Genomic DNA, 24,484 nt, shown 5'->3' with positions numbered 1-24,484 from the left:
TATGCTCACCAGTTTCTCAAGGCTCAGAGCAGTATTATATTTCAGTAGAAGAACCAGATATGAGTTCTGATAGAAATTGTGTAATTTTCAATAAGTGTGATTGGGGGTAGGTGGGTGGGAAATATTATTTCAGGTGATAAGAAATTAGATGAGAGAGTACAAAAAAATTGACTGGGGCATTTCAAAACCCAATAACTGTTATGATGAAAGCTGCAATAAAGATGAAAGAGTGATGAGAGATTTAAAATTAAAGGACATTCTCAATCATAAGCAATCCAATTTTTCATCTACGTTTGAATGATGGCTTAACCCAGAAACCTACCATTTCTGGTACTGTAGTGCACTTGCTTTAGTGGAAAAAGCAATTTGGTTGTAGCCAGGGTCTATGCTTAAAATTTGGAAGAATGACAACTAGAAAGAGAAAAACACTAGACAGGTGATGAAAGAATATAAGGAGGAAAACAAGAATTGACTTTTTTTTTCTGATTTGGAGTTGGTGAGTAGGAGTCTTGAGAAACATTATTCACAATTTTTTAAAAAAACTTCTCAGACTTTAAATTACAGCTTTAATGGGTTTTCTTTTTCAAAGTAGTAAGTATTATATCAAAGATCTTCAATAACTTTCTTAGGAGTCGATACTGGAGGTCACAAAAAAGGGCTTAGCCAGAGATCACACAATGACCTGTTGGAATATTTTAGTTATTTGGAAATGCATGAGTGCAAAGAAATGGACACTCAAAACCTGACCTGAACTTCTTTAGAAAACACATTTCAGGAAGAAACATAATAATAAACTACCGGATAAAAAAGGACAACCTTTTTAAAAACCAAAAGCCTCATGCTCTCCATATCGGGATTGGTGTTCAGTTATTTCCTACATAATTCAAGGTAAATTAAATTACATTGTACAGTTTTAATAACTACAAAAAAAAAAACATTGCAGTCCAACATTTCTGGTGAGAATTAGACTAGAAATGGCTGATATGCATAGAATACAGAGTGTTTCAAAATTTGCATGTTTCCCAGATCTTTGCTGAAATGTGTGCTTTGCTACATGCAAAAAAAAAAACAAAAACCCTGTTCATATGATAGTATCATATGGAGTGATTTACACTAATTTCTTTATATTTGGATATGGGATGTAAAGTAAGGTCTGATAATTTCTCCATTATCAGATTATAACATTGTGAGGTGATTTATAGAAAGACAATTTAACCACTTAAAAGTGGCTTAGTAGGTAATTCCTAGATAGGCGAGACATTTTTATAAAGAATCCTGATTCAGCCAAGAAGTAAATATGTGACGCAGATTAAAAACTGAGCTATGACATAAACTCCTGTCACTATGATGAGTAAAAGACACAAATAGATCAAGAATGTATGTTTAAAAAAGGTGAGCTCTCTAAGCCCATTAACTTCCTAACATTCATGTATATAGACCAGAAAGAAAGGTGGTAGCTTGATGGATGTACTTGTCATATTTACAATTTCTAGCAGGTTGATTAATGTGCTTTTTGGTTTGTAATGCAATGCCCATTTAACTCTCCTTTTAAAAGATTACAGTGATTTATTGAATCCAGCAGAGTTTTTTTCATTCCAAGGGTAGAGCAACAATATTCTTATATCAGGCTGAAGTATCAGTAAGGTTTGTTTAACTGAGTGGGTAAGTAGATGAAGCCTTTCTTCAAATAGAGGGTGGGTGGGCCTAATTACACTGGGATTTGTACAGACAAATGCAAACACAAATCATTCTATTCTTGCCATCTACATGCTATGTTTTTATCCTCTGGACCCCAGGTAACTCTGAGATACCTTCAATAAGAAATTTTTCATAGCAGAAAAGACCTTTACTATTGGCAATATAGGGCTGCTAGTATTGAAAGCGGATCACCTAAAAAGCAGAAATATATTTCAAAATACATTACAAATGGACTATATATACCCGTGATGGCGAACCTATCTTTGTGTGCCCAAAGTGGCACGTGAAGCCATGTCGCCCAGAACGCGTAGCCTTGCCTGTTTGTCGTCCAGGTTTCTGGTGCGCATGCACGCACGATGATCAGCTGCCCTTCGTGCGCGCAGCAGTGCCGAAAACCAGTGTGCGTGTGCGTGCCAGCCAGCTGATTGTTGGGTGCGCATGCATGCCAGAACCCGGAAGTTCGACTTTTCTGGAGCATGATCCCTTCGTGTGCATGGCAATGCTGAAAACTGGCATGCGCTCCGGCCAGCTGATCATCAGGCACACATGTGCGCTAGAACCCAGAAGTTCAGCTTTTCCAGAGCGCTCCCCCAAAGAGTGCGTGAGTGAGTGTGCGTGCGACATTTCCGTGTGACCTTTTCAGCACTCTGTCTCATTTCTGTCCATTAGTTTTTATAACCATCATGGTTTTTGTCAACTGAGGCTTTCACATAATACTTTTTAGTAATACAGAAAAGTAATAAACTAAGTTAGTACCCTAGATGCTACATGCAATATTCCCTGCTACTGGCTTGGCATGTTTTGACCACTACAGCTATACAGAAACATGCAAGGAGGATCTCTATTCTAGATCCAGCATTAGACACAAACTACAGCCCATATCCTACTACCTGGAATATACACACTTTGCATATCTTTTATATATGCTAATTATACTCCTGGATGAAGATTGAGTAATGATTAAATCTAAATTTAGATTTATACATGAAATTAGCACACACATAATTTATGCTACTCCTGCATTCTTTTTAAATTAGGGAAGAATGTGTTTTAAAAGTCTATGTACTTTATTATCCTGTTGTCAAAATGTTCATTGTTAATGGGTATCTTCAAAATTAATTTTGCTCCTGGTTTGTTTGTTTTTTTTTAATATTCTTGATCTCTAAAGTTGAACTTCAGATTGACAGCTCTACATTTATTGGTACACTGGATGCAAGGAGAACTGTGTGCTACTTCCAGATAAAAAGTGCCTTTGAGAAAAGACCCCAATGTCTAGATAGATTCTGAGTTCCCCACTAAAATAGACTAGGCTAGTACATGTTGTTACCTCTTTGCAAAAGAAAATGATTCAATCAGTATCTCATTGCTGCAGTAGATTAAACCTGATGAGTCTTATTATTTCTTTCTACATTTTTTTATTTAAGGAATATGCTTGCTTTAATTGTAAATGTTTCATTTTGTCTTTTCATTATTTAGCATTATTTAAAGAGGCAAGATGACACAAAAATTATTGAAAGAGAAATAATCTGTGATTCTCCTGATCATAGTCTTTATCTGCTGGCCACAAGAGACATTAAGACTGGAGTAGTCATCATGATTGATGACCTTACTTTCTCTGAAACTATGTTTGACAACAAAACTACAACTTGTAAGCCGATCTGATTCCGCACAGTTCATTATTTTTTGAATTACTACTTGTTCGGGTGGGCTAACATCCATCTTCCAATATTGGGCCCACACCAATCTTGCAGCTATTGTTATATGTAACAACAGGTACCATGCCATTTTATTTACATTTTCCTTTTCGGGTCTTATCCCTAATAAAAATTTATTTATTTATTTATTTATTTATTTAATTAAATTTCTATACTGCCCTTCTCCAATAGGACTCAGGGCGGTGCACAGCCTAAGTAAAAACAAAGCATACAAAATTTAAAAACAGTATTAAAATAATTAAATATTTTGGCCGTAATTAAAACAACCCAATTTAAAATCAATTTAAAATTTAGCTCAAGCCAGCCCAGCTAGTTGAAATAAATAAGTTTTCAGGGCCCGACGAAAAATCCGGAGGTCTGTTATTATCCGTAACTCTGGGGGAAGGTTGTTCCAGAGGGTGGGCGCCGTCACAGAGAAGGCTCTCCCCCTGGGGGTCACCAGCCGACATTGTCTGGCGGACGGCACCCTGAGGAGGCCCACTCTGTGCGAGCGTACTGGCCAGTGGGAGGCTATTGGTGGCAGAAGGCGGTCTCGTAAATACCCCGGCCCTAAGCCATGGAGCGCTTTAAAGGTGGTCACCAACACCTTGAAGCGCACCCGGAAGACCACCGGGAGCCAGTGCAGCTCGTGCAGGAGAGGTGTCACATGGGAGCGCCTCGTCACCCCCATAATCCCCCGTGCGGCCGCGTTCTGGACCAGCTGGAGCCTCCGGGTGCACCCCAGGGGGAGCCCCATGTAGAGAGCATTGCAGTAGTCCAGGCGGGAAGTGACTAGTGCCTGAGTGACTGTGCGTAGAGAGTCCCGATCTAGAAAGGGGCGCAACTGGCGTATCAGGCGAACCTGATAAAAAGCCCCCCTGGCCACGGCCATCAAATGATCTTCTAGAGACAGCCGTGCGTCCAGGAGGACACCCAAGTTGCGAGCCCTCTCCGTGGGGGTGAGTAATTCGCCCCCAATAGCCAGCGATGGCGTCAGCTGGCTATATCGGGATGCTGGAAGCCACATCCACTCGGTCTTGGAGGGGTTGAGTCGGAGCCTGTTTCTCCCCATCCAGGCCCGCACGGCCTCCAGGCACTGGGACATCACTTCAAGGGCATCGTTGGGGTGGCCTGGGGTGGAGATGTACAGCTGGGTGTCATCAGCGTACTGATGGAACTCCACCCCGAAGCCACGGATGATCTCACCCAGCGGCTTTACATAAATGTTGAACAGAAGGGGCGAGAGGACCGACCCTTGCGGCACCCCACAAGCAAGGTGCCTCGGGGTCGACCGCTGCCCCCCTGTCAACACAGATTGCGACCGGTCAGAGAGGTAGGAGGAGAACCACCGCAGAACGGTGCCCCCCACCCCCAACCCTGCCAACCGGTGCAACATGATACCATGGTCGATGGTATCAAAAGCCGCTGAGAGGTCTAATAGGACCAGGATAGAGGAGCAACCCCTATCCCGAGCCCTCCAGAGATCATCCACCAACGCGACCAATGCCGTTTCCGTGCTGTGCCCAGGCCGGAAGCCGGACTGGAGCGGGTCTAGATAGACAGTTTCATCCAGGTACCGGGGAAGCTGTTGCGCTACCACACTCTCAATAACCTTCGCAATGAAGCGAAGGTTGGAGACTGGACGATAGTTAGCCAAAACAGCCGGATCCAGAGAGGGCTTCTTGAGGAGGGGCCTCACAACCGCTTCTTTCAAAGCGGCCGGCAGGACCCCCTCGCCCAAAGAAGCATTAACAATCTTCTGGAGCCAGCCTCGTGTCACCTCCCGGGAAGCCAGTACCAACCAGGAGGGACACGGGTCCAATAAACATGTGGTCGCATTCAGCCGTCCCAGGACCCTGTCCATGTCCTTGGGAGCCACAGGATCGAACTCCCCCCAGATAACACTCTCAAGACCTGCCTCAGTCATCCCGTCCGGACATACCCAGTCAGAGGCCAGCCCTTCCCGAATCTGAGCAATTTTGTCATACAGATACTGCACAAAGTCCTCAGCTCGGCCCTGCAAGGGGTCATCCCGCGCTTCCAGATGGAGGAGGGAGCGGGTCACCCTAAACAGGGCGGCCGGGCGATTATCTGATGATGCGATAAGAACGGCAAAATAGCTAGATTTCGCCGCTTTTATCGCCACTAGGTAGGTCTTAATATGAGACCTCACCAGTGTTCGGTCGGATTCAGAGCGGCTGGTCCTCCAACTACTCTCCAGGCGTCTTTTCCGGCGCTTCATCTCCCTAAGCTCCTCGGAGAACCAAGGAGCTAGGTGAGTTCGGTGCCGGGTCAGAGGCCGCAAAGGCACGATACGGTCCAAGGCCCCGGCAGCCGCACTATCCCAGGCGGCCACCAGATCCTCAGCCGAGTCATGAGCCACAGTCTCAGGAAATGGCCCAAGCTCCATCTGGAACCTATCAGGGTCCATCAGGCGCCTGGGGCGGAACCACCTGGTCGGTCCCGCCTCCCTGCGGCGGGGTGCAGCAGTTAGAAAGTCCAGTCGAAGGAGCGAGTGGTCAGACCATGACAAGGGTTCGATGACTATATCCCCTGTATCAAGGCCACTCGACCACTGACCAGAGACAAAAACTAAGTCCAGAGTGTGTCCACCCCTGCGAGTGGGGTCATGAATTAACTGAGTAAGGTCCATGGCCGTCATGGAAGCCATGAACTCCCGAGCCACCTCAGACGTTTCGCCGACAGATGGCAGGTTGAAATCCCCCATGACTAAAAGTCTGGGGGTACCAACCGCCACCTCAGCTATGACATTGAGCAGCTCGAGCAGGGCCGTTGCCACGCGGCAGGGAGCCAGGTACGTGATCAACAAGCCCATCTGTACTCCACGACCCCACCTCACAAAAAGAGACTCACATCCGGCTATCTGTGGAACAGTGGTCTCCCTCGGATCAAGACTTTCCTTTATAATAACCGCCACCCCCCCCCACCCCTGCCCTGAGCTCTCGGCTGATGGAATGCTCGGAAACCTGGTGGGCACATATCCACGAGGGGAACCCCCCCCTCATGGCCCAACCAGGTCTCCGTAATACCTGCCAGGTATTATACCTCAGGATGCAGTTGTATACGCTGCCCCAACATCTCATTAAGCCATTTCTGGATGTTCTTCCAAAATTTCATTGCCTCTCGACAGGTCCATCATTGGTGGAAGTATGTGCCCTCTTTAACACCACATTTCCAACAGACTGAGGGTGTTCCGGGGAACATTTTGGCAAGTCTGGCCTGCGGTAAATGCCATCGATATGCCACTTTATATATGTTCTCTTTATATGCTATTGACTAGGTTAGTTTAATATTCTTAGTCTTACTATGATACTGAAAGGACAAGGGGACACAGACTATTATATATCTTGGAGTTAATGGTATAATTGGATGTTAAACCGAGCTGCAAACTGAGGTATATGATAAACATATCATTTGGTATATGTAATAGATTTTTCTTGGCTATCCTATATATGTAATGTGACAATTTTACTTCCTTCTCGCGCTTTGATGTAGACCACTATAGATTTAATGTTTGCTTGATGTATAAGAACAAAAAAAAAAAAAAACCCTACAACTTGTATTAGTTGAGGCCAATTGCAAGAGGTGGGGGGATTTTTTTTTTTTTTTTTTTTTTTTTTTTTTTGCCTAGGCCTCAAGAACAAAGTTGCACACTTTATGTCTTATCAGGAGAGGGAGGGCAGACACATCTTTCTTGTTTTGTTTTAACAATCTCATAGTTGTTGTATTTTTATAATGGGTTCATATTGGAGTTAGTCTGGGACATTTTCTATCTTCCACAGTTGAAGGTGGATGCCATCTAGAGTTCCAGCAATCCTAGATCATACCTGGACAATTGTAGCATACAGGTTTTCTATTCTTACAGAGTTTTTAAACCATTTTGAAGAGTAAACACCCCATGCACAATGCATTGCAGTAGTTCAAAAGAGAAGATATTGCAAGTATATTATTACTGTATTGTATTGCTGTATTTTTTTCTTGTTTCAGTGTTTTTACTTGTGAGCACCCAAAATTGTTGAGAGTCAGACAGCTCCCACATTTTATGAGAGAGAGAGGGGGGAGGGGGGAGGTAGGGAGAGAGAGAGAGAAATGATCTTCATTTTAGAGATCAAGTAGGACTATTGAAAATGTCAGGTGCTTTGTTTCAATGAGATTTCACATGAAAAAATTATTTGAGCAATTTTGTAAAGCAAACCAATTACCTCTGTTTCTAAAAATGAAGCCAAACGTCTATGCTGATACACTGAGTGTCACTCTTAAGCCCTTTTCCAACAGTTTGATTAGCCAAAACTATTATTCCAGTCAGTTTCTGGATGCCCCAAAAAAGCTTCAAAATTATGCAAGATGTCATGACAAAACAAATCATAGTCTTTTACATCATGATGAGCAGCAATCTCACAGATATAGTTCATAGTATTAATAGATTTCACCAACACCACCCCAAAAAAAATGATGTGGACAAGTATGACTTAATATTACATGCTGTCTCCTTATTTAGAGGCTAATATCTTCATAGCAGATGATAAATTTTCATTCCCTTTTTTCAAATCCCCAGACATGAAAATGAATTCCAAGCATTTCCAACAAGCTTGTGGAAATAAAAGACTTGTATGAAGGTTAATTGGCTGATAGGATTGGACTAGGACCAATCTAGGCCTTCTGTTGGCCTGACAGCACAGACAGAAATGTCAGTGCTAGTTCATTATCCTAATATAAAAAGAGCCATGGGAGCATATATCATATGGCAAAGCAGGGGACTAACTAGACCAGAAATACAATGTGTCTCTGCCTGTTGATTTATTCTTCCATACTGTACATATGTATCTGTCACACCATTCCCATTCAGGGTTAGCACTTTTATGCAAAGCACACAAAAAATTAATCCAAAAATGTAAGGTTTGCAATTTAAAAAAAAAAAAAAAAGAAACATAGCTTCCTTCTTCATTTTGTTCATACATTTGTAGATCGTTCTTGCTTCTACTAATTTTAGACCCTGCTCCATATCTTATTTTCTATTTAAACAATGTAACCAATAGGTATACTGAAATATATTGAAGTATATAGAGATGTAGTGTCAAGATCATGAAGAGTCATAACCCTGCTTGTTGCTACACTGAGCAAATTATACCTGGAATACTGTGGAATACAACGCAATACAAAAGAGATGCTGAGGAACTGGAAAGAGTTCAAAGAAAAGCAACACAGATGCTAAGGGGTTTGGGGTCTAAAACTATCATAAGGGCTTAAAGCAGGGGGCCTCAAAATATGGCCCACAGGCCGGATACGGCCTGCTGAAGCCATTAATCCAGTCCACGTGAGACCACAAGGCTACCCTGCCCACATCGCCCAACCTACCCGCTGGTCCCTAGGTACCTTCTGGAGGTCAAGGAGGCCAAAAATGGGATGTGTGGAGGCCCCGGGAGGCCAAAAATGGGCCCATTTTTTGCCTCTCCAGACGAGAGGGAGAGAGGGAGAGAGGGAGAGACATATACACGCACAAACAGAAGTCCCTCACCCCTACCCCAAGGCAGCCACATCCCTTCACTAACCTGATTTCTACCCCCAGGAGCATAACAAATTAAAGTTTAATTTGTGTGTATTGTTTAATGGACTGCTAAATTGGCCACGCCCACCCAGTCACATGACCACCTAGCCATGCCTACCCAGCAGGTCCGGCCCCACAACAGTCTGAAGGACTGAACTGAACCCCTGTTTAAAAAGTTTGAGGACCCCTGGCTTAAAGGAACTTGGTGTGTTTAGCTTAAAGAAGAGAAAACCAAGGAGAGACATGACAGCAGTCTTCCAATGCATGAAGGAAAGTAACAGGGAAGCAGGAGTAGATTTATTCTCCCTAGCACCTGAAGGTAAGACAAGAGCTGAATGGGTGGAAGCTTTACAGTGAGAGATCCAGACTTGAACTAAGGAGGAATATCCTGACTGTGAGAGCTATTGAGAATGGAAGAGCCTGCTTCTTCAAGTTGTGGGTGCTCCATCATACAGATAGAGGTTTTCAAAAGACTGGAAGGCTTTGTCCAGAATGATATGAGGATTCTTGCATTGGGCAAGGAGGTAGGACTAACAGACCTCTAAGGGCCTTTCCAACCCTAAAATTCTATGATTCTAAGCCATTTCAATGTACTTTTTAAAAAAAAATACTTGTAACTTATTTTTGCATTCAATCCACATTCAGCACTCATTCGTTTGGAAGCCTACCCTGTCTTTTTCTTAAGGGCAAACATCCATTCTTACTGCCCTCAACTTGTATTTTTCTCTTCTCACATTCAGCTCTCGCTTCCAAATAACAAAGCGGGCAGGAGCCCAACCACTTTTTTGATGAACGTATTCTTCTCACACAGACTTCTTAATACGCTTTACTTTTCGATCAGCATCTTCATATTTTAACATTTCTCCATCCATAATCTCATTTTTAGTAAATATCTTGCTCCAGTTGTTTGCCATTTTTGCATAACTTACGATCATTTGCTTCATTTCCCTTTTCAAATAAAAGTACTTTGGTATATTAATTTTCAGGCTCGTATACCTCATTGCATCATACGATCTAGCTAACAATTGTCGCAAATCATTCAGACTCTCAGACGGTATTACAACATTTGCATATGAAAGTAAATGTATATGCACATCCTAAACCAGATTTATAACAAATATCACCACCATCACCATTTCTTATATATCTGTTTATAACATACTGAACAACCCAGGAACTTCACACATCCTTATCTTATTCCCTGCTCTTTTTAAATCATTTGCTAAGTATTTCATTTATTCTCACACATACCATTTCCAAAATATATTACTCTTATCGTATTCCACAAGTAACTTTCAACTCCATTTTTGTGCAGAACATTCCAGAATTCAAATCCATTCATTTTATCATATGTTCTGTCTAAATCAACAAATATAATAATTTTCTTTTTCATATTCACACATTTCTCCGTGGCCTTCACTGGTCTTCACTGAGGGGGGGGGTGTCAGCAGTGGTGAAATTCAACTTTTTTTACTATCAGTTCTGTGGGCGTGGCTTGGGCGTGGCAGGGGAAGGCTACTGCAAAAGTTCCATTCCCACCCCACTCCAGGGGAAGAATACTACAAAATCCCCATTGCCTCCCCACTCCTAGGGGATGGATATTGCAAAATCTCCATTCCTGCCCCACTCTGCGGCCAGCCAGAGATGGCTTTGCTGGTTCTCCGAACTACTCAAAATTTCCGCTACCGGTTCTCCAGAACCTGTCAGAACCTGCTGAATTTCACCCCTCAGTGTCAGATCAGATCTCAAATGGTTATTTGTCATGGACAGGTTTCAACTGGCAGCCCTCAATGGCACAAGTCCACTTTACACAAAGTTCTCCATTCCCAGTCACTGGATTCCTGGACCCTCTGAGTGGCAGTGTCATCCTCCACTCCTGAGACAATGCAGCTTCTTCCCGCTTTGCCTATCTTCTTATTGTCTATTCAAGCCTGCCAAAGGCAACTCTTCTCTTTCTTTTCCAATGCTGTTTCCATTAACTCTTTTTAATTCCCACTTATCATGGCTTGTCACATCATAATATTCACAAATTTAAACATTATTTGGGACAATATAATATACATACATACATACATATATACATACATACATACATACATACTGGCAGACATCTAATGGAGCTAGCAATCATACAACAATCTCAGCACCATCTGAACGGGCCAAAATTGTATGTCTGTAATTCACAGCTAAACCTGCATTTTTCACTCCTCTACATGTATTAATCAACTACATGCATTAATTAATTAATCAAGATGAAACTACTTTCAGCATATCTAACACATTTTTCCCCTTTCTCTTAGTTTTACAGACACACACCAGATCTATACTTCTTTCATTTCACTTGTTGATTCATGCCATATACCATTATTCTTCTTACGTTCCAAATCACAATCTTCCATATGCCATGGCTGCCACCAGATGGCTCCCATAAATATTGTCTCATCATGGCTTTTGTCAATTGAAGTTTTCCCATACCCATAGAAAGACAGAGGCATAGACCATGTTATCAGTTTGAATTATTACTGTGCCACATGTTGTTTTCTTTGCTTATGATAAGGACAGAACTAGTCAGTATTTTTTCCTGAGTCGAGGAGGTAAGAGAAGGTGTCCAGCAAACAAATTGAAATGGGCGTCAACTGTAGTGAACACTACTTTGATTCTTTCTACAATCCATAATGTTTCTCACTCTGCAGCAATCTGCACTGTCAATACATATTTTAGAGGAGAGCTCTTACACAAGGAACATAAATAAAGAACCGTGAAGGCTTCTCATATCTTTTGCAGCAACTCATCATTTCCCATACATGTGCTAGGCAATAAATTTCAGACTGCTGGTATTATTATCTAAACTGTTTGCACAATCCATTCAGAAGACACAATGTCTGAACAACGTTAGTCGTTGACAGCCTCAGTGGACAATTCTCCCTTTCTGCTAATAAAGGTTATAACTAGTCCAATTATTCCAGTAAGGTAATATCAATAAGATTGCTAATTATGGCAATTGCATAATGGATCATTAACTAACAATAATGACTTTGTCAAGTGCTTGGCAATTTTATGGAAGAATCACTCAGCATGTCATAGAAAAATTATCCTCTTGGCATCACTGACTTCTTGTCTGCAAATGGAACCTCAAAAGTTGAGAATAGAAACAAATGGAAAGCTAACTTCCGGATCTAGAAATGAGGGTGGGTGGATTGCAAAGTAAGTTGCTTATGAATTATAAAACATCAACCCAAGTTAGATGTGGAAAATCAGTAGTATATATGCATGTTAATAACACTATTTTATGCATGTCTCTTTGGACAAAAGCCCCATGAGTAAGATTTTCTCTTACATGGGGAAGGAAGGAAGGAGGGAGGGAGGGAGGGAGGGAGGGAGGGAGTTCCTTGGAAGCACTTACAGATCTTCTTATTTAATAGAGTAACCATATTCAAGGAGAATACAATTTTTTACTTTTCAAATTTAGGAGAAGGTGCAGCTGAGCCTTTCCTAAGCATGCACTTTTCAGGTGTTTTAAAATGATATTCCTCAAAAACATGCTTTTTGTTTATCCTTAGCACATATCTTGGAACCACTTTCAACAGCCAAATTGCTTCAAATGGAATGTTTGGGCAAATCCAGTTTTAAAGTACAGGTGGTCCTCGACTTATGACCACGATTGAGCCCAAAATTTCTGTGGCTAAATGAGACAATTGTTGAGTGAATTTTGCCCCCATTTTATGACCTTTCTTGCCAAAGTTGTTAAATGAATCCCTGCAGTTGTTAAGTTGTAACACAGCTGTTAAGTATATCTGGCTTCCCCATTAACTTTGCTTGTCAGAAGATCACAAAAGATGATCACATGATCCTAGGACATTGCAACTGTCATAAATATAAGTCAGTTGACAAGCATCCAAATTTTGATTATGTGACCATGGGGATGCTGCAACTGTCGTACGTGTAAAAAACAGTCATAATTCACCTTTTTCAGGGCCATTGTAACTTTGAACAGTCACTAAACGAGCTGTTGTAAGTCAAGGACTACCTGTATATAAACAGTACAATTGAGTATCAGCTGGCACTAATGTTTAATAAGCAATGAGTACAATATTTGTCAAAATAACCACAATTTGCTTGCAAAAGTATAAGGTAAAATCTTTTTCAAATCCAGCATGGACATTTTTGCTAGTTTCTTTGACAATAACACAGAGGTAGTTTTTCTATTGCCTTTTGGAATTATTTTTTCATGTACTCAAATCTAACCTACACCCCTCATGTTTCCTGACGGTCTCTTACCCTAATCTGGCTTTGCTTAGCTTGTCAACATCACCCATAAATCGCACAAATATGAAATCATTTAAGTGGTAGAAATTTTACTAATCTTCCAAGAACCACAAAAATGACAAACCTGCATGCATCAAGAGGAGGAAGCCATTGAGAAAGACAATAATAATTCCATTTTTATTTGACACGAATAGTTTAATTATCGTAATGTGAAGCCTTGAGTCTCTGTACTTCATGGTCAGCATTGATTTACCTTCAGTTGAACTAAGTGAATATTTAAATGGTAATTTCACTTTCCTGCAACTTGGAAGCAATAAATGGATTCTCATTTGCATTGAACACATTTTATTCAGCAAATTTATAGAGAAGGTGACTGGATTATGCTCGAGAACATTTGAAATATTATTTGCAATAACAAAATAGCACTGACAAGTGTAAAAAGTCATAAAAAGGCTAATATTTCTCCTTTTGCAAGTTCCTCTTTGCATGGTTTTTTTTTTTTTAAATCATCTTTAACACACTCTATGAGATGTAAATGTCTGTTTCTGAAGCTGGTCAGATGGTCAGAACTTCCAAGTCTTGTGACTATCAGGTATGATCATTCTTCCTTTGAAAAACAAACACAATGTGTCAAAAAAAAAAAAAACACCAAACAGGATACTCAGAATACAGGGCTAAAGAATCATCATTTTGTTCTGCATTCAACATTCCTTCATCTCCAACAGATAAGACTCCTTAGAAAGGAGTGCAAGAAAGGACATCTCTGGAAATCCTCCATCCATTGCAACTCATACTCTGGAAAATAGTGTAAGGAAGGAAGAGGAGAGAATGAGATTTGAAGATTGAAAGGATCTGGGTATGTATGAGAGAATTTTATGGAAGCAGGAATCTGATCTGAGTAATGCTTAGTGAAGCAAATTTTACAGCTATAACAGACAGGAGATTTATTTACAGGAAGTGCATAGTGTGTATAAGCAAAGACTAGCACTAAACTAGCTATATTCTACCAGAAGATTCAAAGATTTTGTGCTCTAAGCATGTAGGCTTGAGAAGAAAGTAGTTGGAAGTGAGCTCAGATTATCAATCTCCTAGGCAAAGAATAGACAGAAGGAGAGGCAAAGAAGGAATACCAAATAAACCCTTAACTATCCATACCCTATTGTCTCCTTGTCAGTAGATCATGGGGTGTTGAACGAGTTTGTGCCACTGAATTTACAACTCCAATACCCATTCTCAATGACATGTGTACCTATCCTCAATTGCCATAATCTCTTAAATGGTTCTGGGTTGATTCTGGGCAATAGCTGCCAGCATCTATTCTGATGGGCAATTTAATGAGTCCTTCTGGAGCATCTCATACACAGCAATGTCTGATTTCTGTGTGTTTTGTCCTGGATATAGTTTTGTCTCTTTGGAAGATAACCCTCTTGTTTTTGAAATATGAATGTTGGCTCTGGCATATCTATTCATTAACAATTTATGCAGCCGCACTGTTTTTTTGCCCCCATTGCCTTTTGGCCCAGTCTGTAGGCATAGGAACAGAAAATACGATCTCTTGGCCCAGTTATGCTGCAGATATAGACTCTGCTTTAATGGACAAAAAGGAAACAATCAATATTTGTATGTAGACTTCTACTAGTCTGTCCTGTTTCAGGTCTCAAACTCAGATACACTCATTACTCAAGGCTGAGCAATAGACAAGGAAAGAAATATAAATCAACAAAGTCTCTTGGAAAGAAAGTTTGCTTGGGTGACTTCACTTTTAAAAGGAACACCAGAAAAGTAGTCAAAATCTAGTCCAAAGTTCAGAGATCCAAGTCAGGTTTGTCTGCCAATTCAAAGACAAGCTGGATTCACAGGAATGATACAACAAAGCAGAAAATCAGATGTTTTTTCCAATGAAGAAAAATGGGTCAGGGCTGCCTCTTAAATCAGGCTACAACCAACTGTCTTTAATGAAGAGAGTTGCTTGGCAAAGAGTCTTTCTGAGTGTCTTTGCTCTGTTCTCCATCTTATTCACTTAGTCCAGGGGTGTAAAATGGGCAGCCCGTGAGCTGGATGCATCACATGCAGGCCACACCCACCCAGTTCCACAAAGGGAAAAAACATCACGATGGGTCACGTAATGGCAACGCAACACGGTGAGTTTGACACCTGTGACTTAGTCCAACCAAGGGCTTGCAGGCTATACTTCATCATCTGATTGTTCCACCTGTTCTAATGGTGCCTGTTTGATCAAACTCAGGAGGTTTCTGGCTTGGTGTCTCCTAAACCTGACATTCCACTGAGACAGTTGGAGGAGATTCTTCAGAGTGAGAATCCTGGGCCACAACACTGTCTTATCTTCTGCCCAATCTGCAAAACAGAATAGCAGACAGAAGCTGTTCACGTGACTATTAGTTAGGGTTACTGTTGGCTGGCAGTGTGAGATCTATGTACAGCTAATCCTCGATAACATCAACATTTCTTTTTGCTAAGCAACATAGTTAAGTGAATGTTAGGCCATTTTACGATCTTCCTCGCCCCAGTTGTTCGGTGAATTACTGCAGTTGTTAAGTTAGTAATATGGTTGTTAAGTGATTCTGACTTCCCCATTGATTTTGCTTGTCAGAAAGTTTCAAAAGGGTGATCACATGACTCTGGATACTGTACCCATCATAAATACATGCCCATTGCCAAGCATCTGAATTTTGATCAAGTGATCATGAGAATGATGTAACAGTTGTAAGTGTGAAAAACAGTCATAAGACACTTTTTTCAGTGCTGTTGTAACTTCAGTCACCAAACAAGAGGTTATACTTCGAGGACACCCTTTAGGGGATCACCCATCCTCTTGATTCTACCCAGTCCCTTTGGGTTGGTGTGCTTATTTTCTCATACAGAATTCTGATTATTGCACCAGTACCAATAGAAGTGAATTGCACAAGTGTCTGACCTTGTCATGGTTAATACGTACAGGAGCTTCCCATATGCCATCCTGTGTTCATCAGTCTCAGGCAGGGCTCATAATTGGAAGCTTATTTTAGGAAGTTAGTTTCCATATGCATGCTGGCTTCATTGGCTTCATCTTTTATCTTCTTTGATTCAGTAACTTTGGGGTGTTTATGTGTGTGTCTGTGTCTGTGTTCCAATCTGGATGCTAAGGTTGTGGTATATGCTTTCCTTGTTGAGATTTTTTGTAATCTCTTGCCTATCCTTAGTTTGATAGCAAATAACTAAATTATCCACACTGGTAAAAATGTATATCCATCTGTCGTATCTGAATCTGGAGTAAAGACATGAATGAGCTTTACCCTGCATGAAGTCTTGCTTGACATCTGGTCCATCTTCTCAATCCTGGCTCCAAGCTGTAGATATCTTCTGAACTTTGGTGGTGCTGTACTTTGTTTCTTTAAATTGGAATGTCCGATGCCCCGGTTTTGAGCAATACACTCAACGCAAAAAAAGTGGAGCTGAAAATTTAAGTGATCTTATTATTTCACTATCATGCCACTTGCTATCCTCATAAAAAAGACAATTTCTCCCAAAGTTAGTTATTTGTTATATATATATATATATATATATATATATATATATGTGTGTGTGTGTGTGTGTGTGTGTGTGTGTGTGTGTGTGTGTGTGTAGTTAATATTTCGGGTTTCTTCCCGTGTAATTGTGGATATATCCCTAAAAGGGTAGAAGCGACGTTTCGGCAGAATCCCATCTGCCATCATCAGGCTTATGCCAGTAGTCATTTTGCACTAACTGACGTTGGAATTTCAAATCTGGTGTTGGTATTCTGGGATGGCTCCACCTTTTCATTCTGATTGGTTGGGAGTCCCAGTATGTGTTTATTGGTTTGGCTTCGGGTGTATGGTCGGTTTTTCTCCACTAGGTGGCAGGGCTTCATCTTTGTGGCTGGTTTGAATATGATTTGGTTGGGATTTTTTTGTGCAATGTTTGGTCCATCTTCCACATATGGTGTCAAGATTCGTCTATCTATGAGAGCAGGTTTCCAAATAGTAGGCAGACGTGAAGTGTCATCCCGTTTATTCATGCAATATGGTCTTATTTCCATTTCTATTGCTTCTCTGATTATCCTGCCATTGAGATGTTCTATTTTTGCAACTGTTTTTGTTTTATTAAAATTAATGTTGTGTCCTGTTGTATTTATATGTTGAACTAATGATGATGTGCGTTCTTGCTTTTGTATTGAGTTTTTGTGTTCCTCGATGCGCACACTCATTCTTCTGTTGGTCTGTCCAATGTATGTTGATGGGCAGGAAGCACATGGGATTTCATATATGCCTTGATCTTCTAATTCTATTTTGTCTTTGGGGTTTCTCAGAATGGACGATATCTTTCTATCTGTGCAAAATATGGTTTTGATGTTATGTTTTTGTAGTACTTTGCTAATTTTATCTGTTGTACCCCTTATATAGGGCAAGATGGCTTTCCCATTGTTTTGTTCCTCTTGTTGTTTTTTATTCTGTCTTGGTGTTGTATGTTTGATCATATTGATGACTTTATTTCTACAGAACCCATTTGATGTCAGTACATTAGTTAGTGTATATAATTCAGTTTGTAAATGTGCTTCATCAGCCAGACGTTTAGTTCTTGTGGTTAATGTTTTGGCAACAGAGTTTATTTGTGCTGGATGGTGGTGTGATTTGGCGTTGAGATAGCGGTTCGTATGTGTCTTCTTTTGATAGATGGTATATATATATATATATATATATTAAGATGCTGCAAAATCATTTAGGCTAAACCAGATTTTAAGGGTTAACATGGTTGTCATAATTTGTCATTGCTTTCAACAGAGCCTCAGTCAACATCATTTGAACAGAACCCTTTGTGGTTGTAACCTTCAGAGATACATTGGTATCATGATCTAAAGAGAACCAAACTAACCTTTCATGCTTCCTTACACCCTTTTAATGCTCCTACCTCTTCTTTTATATTTGTACACTTTTATATATGTTTTATAACTTATAACTTATAGATTTTCATTTTATTTCTTTTGTTAAATCTTTAATGTATCCTCTATGCTTTTTAATTGACTGTACCCCACCCCCACCTCCTTCTTATACTGGCCTATGATTGAAATAAAGATTTAATCTGACTGATTATAAATTATCTTGCAGGACTATCAGTAGGACTGTCATTGGTATCACTGTTTACTTTGGAGATGGAAGTTTAGGTACATATATTAGGAAGAAGACGATTGGAGGGGTAGTTGTCAGACTTCTATTTGGAGAAGAATATGGCAGATTTTTCGTGACATAGAACATAGATATGGATTGCACATTAAGTAATAATGTACCTGTGAATTAGCACTGTACTGTATATTGTCACTAGCATATATTATATATCACTGTATAAAGGTAAAATATAATATGTAGCTTTATGCCATGTGTTTGAGCAGCCATATATAAAAAATAGAATATGTTTCGAAAGGCAGAAAGATTTACTGAGGCATATTTCAGAGAATTGATCAGGGAAATACCAGAATGGAGACATGGAGTAAACGTGGCAAAAATTGGTTTCCAAAAGAGCAGATGGTTCCTGAATGAACTACTATGAACTACTTGAGGCAATGGCATTCTAAATTTGTGGGGAAAGTAGAAAGATGAGAGGGCCAAGTTTTGAAGGAATGGTCAGTCATTGTTGGAAAGTAAAAATTAATAGGAACAGTGAGTTGTTCATGCTACCTATCATCACACAGAATGAATGCACAGCCTTGGTTCTTCAAGGATTCTAACCTAGCCTGTCCATACTTGTGAACGTTAAGTATGAATTTATGAATGTTAAATGAGCTTTTATTCAGAAAGTGAACCAAATAAGTTTTATCCTGCTTTTGTTGCTATACAGATAGTCCTGATCAGTGATGGGTTTCCAATATTCTTATCACTGCGTGCCTTCCACACATGCACCCAGCCTTCCATGCATGCACTTTGCTTGTGCGCACGCCTTCTACACATGCTGCCCGGCCTCAAAAACATGGCTAAATAGGATGGCATTATACTGCGGCAGGCCCATCCCACCCACGGTTGCCGCTATCAGTTAACCCAGCTGAATACCATCCCTGGTCCTGACTTAATGACCTTAATTGGAATTAGCAATTTGGTTGTTAAGCAAAGTGATCACTAAATGACACTTCTACTGTGCTTACAATCTTACTTCAGTTTTCCTTTGCTTTATAGACCTGTGAAAGTCGTAAATGTAAGGATAAGTTGCAAAGTTTAATTTTTCATCATTGTTGTAACTGTGAACAGTCACTAAACAAGAACTATCTTGTATATCTGAATAAATGTAACAGAAATGGATTTTAAATTGATAATAGTAATGACTATTGTAGGCTTTCATGGCACTCACATAAAGTATCAAATCACTTAATTCCTTTCTTCTCCACAACCTTGTTAGTCAACTCATTGGTAGCCTCAGAAGACTAAGATAAACATGCATTGGAAATCTTTAGAAAGAATTCTTCAGTTCCTATGCAACTGGATACATCTAAACTTCTAAGGCTGGGGTGGCATCCTATAGATCACAACAACAGCATCTTTTTTTCCCCAAAAAACCTCAGATCTTGATACCACACATATCTTATGTTGTTGAGATCTATCACCAAAACAGTGAAATTCAGTGCTAAGTTTAAAAAAGGAAACAGAAAGACAAAACAAAGCAGTGACATTTGGCCATTTTTAGGCAAAAATATTTACTAAACCCAACAATTTTGCTGACAAGTTTGACAATGCAGACTAAGAATGTTCTAGGATTGATTGGCACATTTTTGCAGTCCACAGTAATTTCTTTCTGCTGTAAGGCAAAATATACACACACACACACATACATATGAATGTATACATACATATGCATATGCATATGCATATACATATACACATACACATACATATACATATACATATACATATACATATACATATACATATACATATACATATACATATACATATACATATACATATATACATACATTTGTTTAATAGTTACAGCAGTGTAACATAATGGCCACACCGGTCTTAAAAATGTAAATCTGAAAATCCAACTTCAGTGCAAGGGCTTCAACTCACCTAACCTTGAGCTGCATCCTAACTCATTAATCCTTTCACACAACTCCAATCAAATTGATTTGCCATAGATAATTCTACCTAAAGAAACGCTGCTGTGATCCCTATTGTGAATTGATAATGGTGAAGGAGTGGGAAATGGTAATGATGTCATTTACATATCCAGTAAACACATGGCTATTATGCTGTGGGTATTAAAAAGTATCTCTCTGTCTGGAAATTCATTACTGGATGGCTATTTGCCAGTTTTAAATTTAGTTTAGAAAAATTGCAAAGAGAGAATGGAAATCTGTCCATTTATAGCATTAATCAGCAAATATGACCTTACTTTACTGGCACAAAATGGATATAACGGAAATATAAGTGCAGAAACCATCAGCCTGATAGAGCACTAACTCAATAAAGAGCTTCATCTAAGAGCCATCTTTAAAATAATAGCAGTCATTATAATGCTCTTCTCGTCTATCATTTTCCAAAGTCTACAAATGGCAAGTACATTTTTGTACTAAAAGAACATAAGAAGATTTGCTGGATCAGACCAAAGATCTATATCCTGAGGCCTTCAATTCCCCACAATGGCAACTGGAACCCCATGGGAAGTTGTCATAGAAGATGTATAGTGCTCTCCCATAATCGTTTTAGAGCTCTGCTTCTATTCCAGGAAGTAATAATACACAATAGGAGCCCTGGTGGCGCAGTGGTTAGAATGCAGTATTGCAGGCCAACTGCTCACAGCCTGGAGTTTGATCCTAATGGGGCTCAAGGTTGACTCAACTTTCCGTCCTCTTGAGGTCAGTAAAATGAGGACCCACATTGTTGGGGGCAATATTCTGACACTGTAAACCACTTAGAGGGCTGTAAAGCAATGTGAATCAGTATATAAATTTAAGTGCTATTGCTATTGCTAAAACATTATGGGGCAATATATAAGTCTAAGTGCTATTGCTATACAATCACAATCAAGTTAGAGGTTTCTGTAACTCTTTGTTGCCATCTCATGGTTGTCCAAAATGTTGCAGCCCATCATAACTAAAGTTTGATTGATATGCTCCATGAATTTGTCTAAAGCCATCAAACTAATGGTCATTCTTACAGATTAAATAGCCCTAATACTTTGGATGTTAGATAATTCCCAACAAAAGGAGGAAATGTAACATCAAAAGAATTTTGATTCTTTCCATCAAAAATGGAAATAGATTTGTATACTATTTCCATATAATATTTGAAATTAGATATAGAAGTATCAATAAAATTTTCTTTGCTGCAAATCGAACAAAAATACTGTGCATCTCACCAAAAATAAGACAATGCCTTAGTAGCTGGTACACTTATTTTGTCTGCTATCCATATTGTATTATTGATATTTAACAATAATTTGTATTATTGATATTTAAGATACATAGTGCCCCTTGTTATATTTTTTAATCTTTTAAATTATATTCAGATGGAACAACTTTCCTTGCTATACCTTCTCATTGAGGAAGACACCATAAACTAGGTTATGTGGGCTTACTAAACCCCAAATAATATAAGATTTGATAAACAAACAAAATCCAAGAGTTTTACTTTTCTTTTTCTTTTTTTGTTAACATGTCAAACATATTACTATCTGAGAGAACTGCTCCCTTTATGCTGAATCTATTTCTTTCCCAAGTCTAAGCACTATATGTCCATGTAGTTCTGTTAATGTTAAATTGGTAGAAATTACTATAACATTTCCACATCCCGTCTCTAAGCAATGAGACATTTTAGATGTGCTGCTGCTTCTTCAGGCCTCAGTTTTCTTAAATGAACATTGCAGGAATCAAATGTCTTTTCCATACAGTAGTCTCCATTATTCTGAAATCACACTGCCAAAATGGTCAGATTTTTGGAGTTTTGGATTAGAGTATGTATCTCCTTCGAGGTGATTCAGACAAGGAAACTAAAACCAATAATATTAATATTACCTTTATTGTAAGTTTACAGCAGGGGTGGGTTCTATTTACCTTTACTACCGGTTCACAATGGGATGGTGCACGTGCACGAGCCTTGCTTCTGCACATACGCAGAAGCTTCTGCGCATGCGCAGATCACTGATGACAACATCCGGGCCGATGGGCAGGACCTCCCTCCGGTTTTATTACCAGTTCTTGCAAACCAGTCCAAACCGGGGCAACCCACCACTGGTTTACAGTAAAAGAATCTTGCAAGTCTGAAAGCTCTTTCCTCCTCTCCCCCCCCTTACATTCCAAAGAACTAAGGAGGTCAATTCAGAGATGCTTTCTCCACCTCCAGTCCAGCTTTGGACCCAAATTTCTCTTATCAGACTTTTGACTAGCTGTGGCTTTGTTCCTGTCTCTCAAAGTTATTTTATGAGCCCTGTACAGAATGGGAGCAATTTTGCTTCCCGGGTATTTCTCCCAGGTATCTCCCTCAAATGAGTTGAAAAATGAAGACTTTGAGAATTGTGGATGTTTGAGGTGGGAATAGTTGCAGCCCTGCCCCCCCCACCTTGGATAGATCTGTTTCCATTCCTATCATAATGTCCATCAAAATTACTAAATTACTAAAGATTACTAAAAAAGAAATAATTGGTCAACCCTTTGACTTACACTACAATATAGGATGACATGTTGCTGTCCTCCAGCAGTAAAGAGGACAGTTGGGGCTATTGATTGCTTAAAGAGTACTGCAGAATGTACTCTTTTTCTACCATTGGGAAGGAGATATAGAAGTATAGCCAGCCACACAAACAGGCTGAAGAACAGTTTTTATCCGTGGGCTATCAGACTCCTGAATGAGAAATAACATCATAGCTACAGTATATAGTATGATGCACTGCAGGGCCGGCACAATGTGTAACATGTTCACACTGGTGCAATAGGACTGGGTGTTTTGTTAATATGATTTATTGGGTTAGGGATTTTCTGTCTTCACTGTGAGTTGTATTGTGTTGGGGGAGTGCACTGAGGGAGCTCAACCAATCTCATTGTACATACATTGTATGTTGTGCACTGACAATAAAGATTTGAATTGAATTGAGAATGGAAGGTTAGCTCTCTCTTTTTCTTGTTAAGATTAGAAAACAGCATATTGCAATTTTTATCAGATTATCCATTTTGCCTTCAAATCCACCAAAGCACAATAAAATATTGAAATGGGTTGAATCATCTGTCCCTGCTGACTCACCAAAACCCTGCGGGACCACAAATAGTCTACCAGCCTAATTTTTGGATCCTTGCAAAACTAGCCCACTTCTCTCATTCTGATAATACAAATCCATTCATATAAATTGTGGGTATATCCAAGAGTAGACCAAATTATGCCACTGAGCTGGTCTTGAGATCTTAAGACATATTAATTCTTTAGAAGTATAGAGGAAAAAGGAGAACATCTGTATTAAGACTGTAGTTATGTATCAGCTCCATCTATAATATCTCTGCTGGTTAAATCTCTGAGGAGAGGACAGGGTTTGTTATCAGATACCTTCACTATTTACACAAACGGAAGTGTATATAAATTCAAAAATAAATAAAATGGCATTTTCTTTCTCATGTGAATAAACCCATCCCATTTTAAAGTCATCATTTGCCATAAGGCAGAGCAATTTTCTGCCCCAGTTCTGCTGACTGAGGACAGAGGGGATTTTCTGTTCGATTTAGTAAGGAAAATTTGTTTTGAACTGGAATGAAGCATTTTAAAGAAATGAAAAAAATTATATGCATACATACATACATAAATAAGCAAGTACTGTGCAATATGTAAGTTGTATATATTCAAACTATAAAATTGTAATGTAATACAATGCTGTTATTAATGCAGTAAAGTAAATTTTATCCATTTATATTTTTAATCTCGATAAAGCTGGTATTGCAGCATACAGAAGATAGGATGAAAGCTTCTGCAATGAGAGTAGGACTTTGTTCTTTGATGTGAAAGTAAGAGTATTAAACCCATCTCTATCCCCAGTTTCATGTATGAGATGCTGAAGGTTACCATTCTCTCTATTAGGAGATTCCAGTGGTGAATGGCAACAGAATTGGAACCAAAAATAGAAACATAAAGATAGAAGATAAGGCTCCAGCAAGCAGAGGCTGATATTTATAGAATACAGGAGGGAGGGGGAGAGAGAAAGAAAGAAAGAGGGAACAGGAGGAGAGGGGAGGGGGAGGGAGGAAACGAAGATTGGGGGAGAAAGAGAGAGAAGA

This window comes from Pituophis catenifer, unplaced genomic scaffold, assembly GCF_029215685.1.
Source record: "Pituophis catenifer annectens isolate HBS135680 unplaced genomic scaffold, rPitCat1.0.hap2 SCAF_7, whole genome shotgun sequence".
Lineage (NCBI taxonomy): Eukaryota > Metazoa > Chordata > Lepidosauria > Squamata > Colubridae > Pituophis > Pituophis catenifer.
The sequence above is the reverse complement of the archived record's forward strand: the minus strand, read 5'-3'. Positions refer to the sequence as shown.